The following is a 6101-nucleotide window of genomic DNA, read 5'->3' on the forward strand; positions in this document are numbered from 1 at the left end:
TCGCACTGGTCTCCTGGTTCCTAAGGTCTGGCGCTGCTATCGCTCTTGTAGCTGCCACACCTTGACTCTCGCTGTCTTCAGCGTTACAGCTCCCTCTTCTCTCTCCCTCTCCATGTCTCTCTCCTAAAACCCCTGTCAGGTAAGCTTGTTGTGTAGCAAGCTCCTTATCAATTTCAAGCTGTGATTCCCCCCAGCCAGGCCATGAACCAACCAATCCCTTCAACGGTTCCATGTACCTTATTTGCATTAGCCACCCCTACAAGGGTTCCATGCACTTTTGTAAGAATGGCATGGGGGCTGTGTCTGACCTCCTGCAAATTCTTGAGGGGAAAGAGAATCAAGATCAACAGCCCAAGGATTATTCCTATGAGCCAGAGGTCAGACATGCCTCCTCTCTCCACCATCTTTACCAATTCTGACGCTAACCATCTCTCCACGGCACTCTCTAGTTCTCTGCTGAGTTCAATAATCCATTGCAGTGGACACACAAAATTCACAGACAATACTCATGATTATGGGGATTAATAGTGAAATAACAGGTTACAATTCAGGTTCACAAACGCTTAGGATACAGTTCTTCCCATCAGGATATCCTCTTCTCAGCCATGCAGTAGGCATGCCTCTCTCTGGCCCCTTGGCCCCTGCGCTGCTTGGGCAAATGTTACAAAGCTCTTATAGCTCTGCCAATAAGTATCCCAAGACACCTAACTCTGCCGGTGATCCTCGGCCATTATGTCCTTAGCTCTAGCACTGTGGGTTGGCAAACTCAGCTCCACCAAGTGCCTGGAAGCACCCTACTCCTACAGCAAGTCTCCAGCCCAAAAGCATTCAGCTTTCTCACTCTGTGGGCCAGGAAGCCCACCCTGCTGTCTCCTGCAGGTCTCCTATTTCTACTGATGTTTCACTGCCACTGCTTCTCACTGTCTCCAGTGTTACAGCTCTTTCTGTTTCTCTTGGTCTTTTGGTTCCAGGAGCTTCTCAGCACAGGGATTCTGGGTCCAAAGGACACGCTCCACTCTTGGCTCTTCTTCCATATTGGTGGTGAGAGCCTCTCCTCGCACCTCTGGGAGGACTCATATTAAGCCTAGCAGGATGGCAAAACTGACCCATCCCCTTGGCGGACCACATTTTTCTTGTTTACAGAATCCCAGCCAATCACTTGGAAACCCTGGTGGCGTAGTGGTTAAGTGCTATGGCTGCTAACCAAAGGGTTGGCAGTTCAAATCCATCAGGCGCTCCTTGGAAACTCTATGGGACATTTCTACTCTGTCCTACAGGGTCACTATGAGTCAGAATAGACTCGACAGCAATGGCATTTACCCAATCACTTGGGTGGAAGTTATAAGACCATGGTGAGAAAGGTCACACAAAAGTGATCCATCACACTATGGCCACCCTCTGGCTTTTCTAACCATGGTTCTTTCATACTTGGAGGATAACGTCTCCCTCCCAATCATTTTACCAGTCAAAAAGAGTCATTAACGATTAGTCCTGCAGTAGGGCAAAGAGCCCTAAGGGTGAGGTTACTCAGGTACCAACCATTCAGGTCTGCTGCAGAAGTCCATCAGATCTGGTCAGGTTTTCCAAAAGTCATCTTGGCTTCACCCTTTCTGGGCTCTGATAAAATTTAAATGAGAGAAGCTTATTCCCTTCTTCCCAGTCTCACAATGTATCAGCATAGCAAAACCTTTAAGGGACTTTCGGTTCAACCACTGTATTCCACTCCAGCAATGCCTCTCCCCTTAGTCCATTCTTTCACATTTACAGCTTCTACAATTACAGTTTTTACAATCACATTTAACCCTATTAATAAGAAAAACTCACAACTGAATCATATAACCTTATCAGCATCTTTCCCCACCCTCTCTTCCCCAGATCCATCAGGAAAAGAGGAATCTATTCAGTGGGAATCCTCCCTTGTCCCCCTCATTTTGAGTGTAAGCACACCCATGAAAGGGTGTAAGCCAGCCACTTCATGCCTTTATCTCCCCCTATTTTAGCCAATGTTTATATTGCCCGTATCTATCAAACCAGTACTCTAGGGAGACAAGCATGTTCCCTGGTCTTGAAGAATCTTCTGTTCTGATTGGAACTTTGAGTGTCTGCATCCATAAGCAAAGTCCAGTCCAGAAAAAGCCATCACATTCCAGCAATCGACACCAGCTCACGGTGTTAACATCTTTCTCTTCATTAGGTCAGGTTCTGGTCAGCTCATCTCTAGCCATCCAATGTGTGGCCCCTTCTCTCTCTCTCTCTCATACCTAGCCCCCTTGGGCTAGGTCAACTGGATCCACATGTAAACTCAAGAGTCTACATAATTCACTGCACTTCTGACCAGTCAGCCCTTCTCTCACTCTCTCATCCCTAACCCCTGTGGGCTAGGTCAATGGGTGCCAATGGAATATGTCCAAACAAAGCCCACGTCTTCATTGTTGCACTCCCCTCACTTCCACTCATGAGTGGACCCAGGTGGTCACCACAAGCCAGCATACCAGGCTGCCTACTCGCTGGCTCCCTATCACTTCCAGTGCTGGAAGGGGGTTCTGATGGGCACTGACGTTTCCTGCTTCAGTGTAACCAAAGGCAAACTGCTTGTTTTGCTCTAAATTCAAAAAGTAAAACCATCATTTTTTTTCCTGCAGGTTCTTCCTTCAAATGCAAATCTCTTGTTTTCTCAGCAGTTCTAGGTGGTTCTACAGGCCTTTTCAAATGCAAAATCTGGGTGGGACTCAAGGTTTCAACCTAAGCCCCCACTCTATACACAGGGTTACTGACTTGAAACAAAAAGCCTGCATTTCATTGGGCAAATCCTCCTTCCCCTTTTAGCATATCCAATCAAGTACTGGTTGAAGGCAGAATTACAAGCTCTCTGTAATCTATAATACCCAATATTCATTTTTATCATACATTTAGGTCTGTTTTACAACACAAGGTCGAAGAAACGTTCAGTATCCATAGTACATTCAATTAAACATAATCCTAGACACATAACCCTTTTTAAAACAATCCAGTTCAATCTTCTCCACTCCACTCCTTGACTATCTTTCCATTCATATGCATATGGCCTTGGGCCTGTGGCTAGGTGGAAGCAGTAGACTCTGGCCCTTTATCAATCATCTTACTTATATGGCCTGTCTTTTGCCCTAGGCCACTCCAGATGTGGCTTTTCTTTCTTCAGCTGCAGCAAAACTTTCCTTTCAGCTATTGCAAGTAACAACAACCTAAGTAACCATCACTGTTACAGGCACTTTTACACACTGGGGATACGTTGGAGGGAAAAAAACAAGCAAAGAAACAGCTTTTATGGATGTTACAGTCTATCAGGAGAGACATACAGTAAAATGGAGAATAAGATATCAGGAAGCAATCACTGCTATAAAGAAAAATAAAGACTAGTAAGTGTAGAGATAGTAAAGGAGAAGTTATTTTAAAGTAAGCATTTTCAGGGAAGGCTTTTCTGGACAGATGTAATTTGAGCCAAGATGTGGTGCAATGGATTGCTTTTATATGGCCCTTCTCACCATGATCTTGTAACTCTCATCAAATAACTGGGTGGGACTATGCAAATTATGTGCTTGAAGCACCTTAACGAGGGAATTGGACAGTTTTGCCATTGCACTAGGCTTAAATGGAGATACAGAGAGAGAGGAGCTGTAACACAGAAGACAGCAAGAGATGGCGGTGCAGCAGTAGGAAGAGCAAAAGCAGTAGTATATGGCAGGGACCAGGAGACTGCCTCGAGATGGCTATGGTGGGGATTGCTGAACCACAGAGCTAAGAGTTGTAATACTTGCCCGAAAAGGCCCCCAGCAGGGTCCTGCAGCAGCAAGGCCCCAGCAAAGCCTGGCGGCAGAGGGTGAGAAGAAGCTGTCCTAATCAAAAAAATTGTATCCTAAGTTATTCCTTTTACTTTCAAGTTGATCCTGGCTGCTAGTTGTACCATTATGTCCCTAATAAACCCCATAACAGTGAGTATGGTCTGTGAGTTGTATGGCCATTGCAACAAATTATGGAACCCAGCAGAGAAGTAGACAGTGTTGTGGGGAGGATGGCTGGTATCAGAATTGCTAAGGATGGAAGGTGGAAGCATGTCTGACTTCTACTTCATAGGAATCAGGCCTGTTGATGCTAATAATGAATCTCCCCCCTCATGAAATTAAACAAGGAGGTCTGATGCCTCTGCTGCACCATTTTTACAATAAGAGTTGCTATGCTGAAGCTGAGGGGGAAAAGCCTGCGTCTGTAGTGGCCTGGGGTAAAAGCCAGGCTGACTAAACAAGATGATTGATAGCAGGCCAGGCAGGGTCTACTGGTTTCACACAGCCATATGCATATGAATGGGAAAACAGTCAAGGTGTGGAGAAGGGAAGAGGAAACTAGAATGTTTTAGAAAGGTTATGTGTTTATCTCAATGTACTATGGATAGTGCATGTTTCCCCTACCTAGTGTTGTAAAACAGACCTAAATGTATGACCAGAATGAATATTGGGAATTATAGACTACAGACAGTGTGTATTCCACCTTCCACCAATACTTGATTGGCTATGCTAAAAGGGAACTAGGATTTGCATGAAAGAAACAGGCCATTGGTTTGAATGCAGTAGCTCTGTATATTGAGTATTAGGGGCTTAGGTCGAAAACCTGAGCCCCACCTACAGCCTTTGGAGTCAGGAGATTTGCATTTGAAAAGACATGCAGGACTACTCAGACCTGCTAAGTGAGCAGATTTGCATTTGAAGGAAGGACCTGCAGAAAAAAAACAAAAACAAAAACAAAAAAAAACTGTTTTTTTTTTTGAATTTCCAGCAAGCAGTTTACCTTAGGGTGCATTAAGGCAGTAAAAGTCAGTGCTGATCGGAAGAACCCCCTTCCAGGACTGGAGGTGAAAGGGAGCTGACTAGTAGACAGCCTGATGTGTTTGCTTGTAGTGACGGCCTGGGTCCACTCAATGAGTGGAAGTAGGCTAGGTGCAGCAATGAACAGACAGGCTGAGTTTGGACATGTTCCCGACACTCATTGACCTAGCCCACAGGGGCTAGGGATGAGAGAGAGAAGGGGCTGACTGGTCTGAAGGGCAGGGAGTTGTGTAGACTCCTGAGCCTATGGGTGGTGCCCACTGACCTAACCCACAGGGGCTAGGGATGAAAGAGAGAGGTAAGTGGCTGGCTGGTCTAAAGCGCCAGGAGGTGTGTGGACTCCTGAGCCTAGGGCTGGTACCCATTGACTAAGCTTGGATGGTTAGGGATTAGCTGAACAGAATCTGACTGAATGAAAAGATGTTTGACACCATGCTGCAAATTGACGGCTTGCTCTAGATTGGACTTTGCTTATCAATGCAGATACTCAAAGTTCCAACTGGAACAGAAGATTCTTCAAGACCAAAGAACATGCTTGCCTCCTCAGAGTACTGGTTTGATAGGGATGGGCAATTTAAACATTGGATATCTAAAATGGTGGGAGATAAAGGCATGAAGTGCTGGCTTACATGCTTTCGTGAGTTTGCTTAGACTCAAAATGAGGGGGCCAAGGAAGGATCCCCACTGAACAGATTCCTCTTCCTGATGGGTCTGGGGAAGTGAGGGTGGGGAAAGATGCTGATAGGATTATATGATTCAGTTGTGAGTTTTAATTATTAACAGGGCTAACTGTGATTGTAAAAACTGTAATAGTAGAAGCTGTAAGTGTGAAAGAGTGGACTAAGGGGGAGGCACTGCTGGAATGGAGTACAGTGGCCAAACCAAAAGTCCCTTAAAGGTTTTGCTGTGCTGATAACTTGTGAGACTCAGAGCAAGGGAATAATCTTCTCTCAGTTAAATTTTATCAGACACCAGAAAGGGTGAAGCCAAGACGACTTTTGGAGAACCTGACCAGATCAGATGGACACCTGCAGCAGACCTGAATGGACAGTACCTGAGTAACCTCACCCTGACGTATCTTGCCCTATTGAAGGATTAATTGTTAAATACCATTTTGGACTGCTAAAACGATTGGGAAGGGGAAGTTACCCTCCAAGTATGAAAGAATCATGGCTAGAAAAGTCAGAGGGTGGCCTGCAGTGGAATGGATCACTTTTATGTGGTCTTTCTTTTTTTTTTTTTTAA

The sequence above is a fragment of the Trichechus manatus genome, unplaced genomic scaffold (assembly GCF_000243295.1).
Source record: "Trichechus manatus latirostris isolate Lorelei unplaced genomic scaffold, TriManLat1.0 scaffold00087, whole genome shotgun sequence".
NCBI classification, from domain to species: Eukaryota; Metazoa; Chordata; class Mammalia; order Sirenia; family Trichechidae; genus Trichechus; species Trichechus manatus.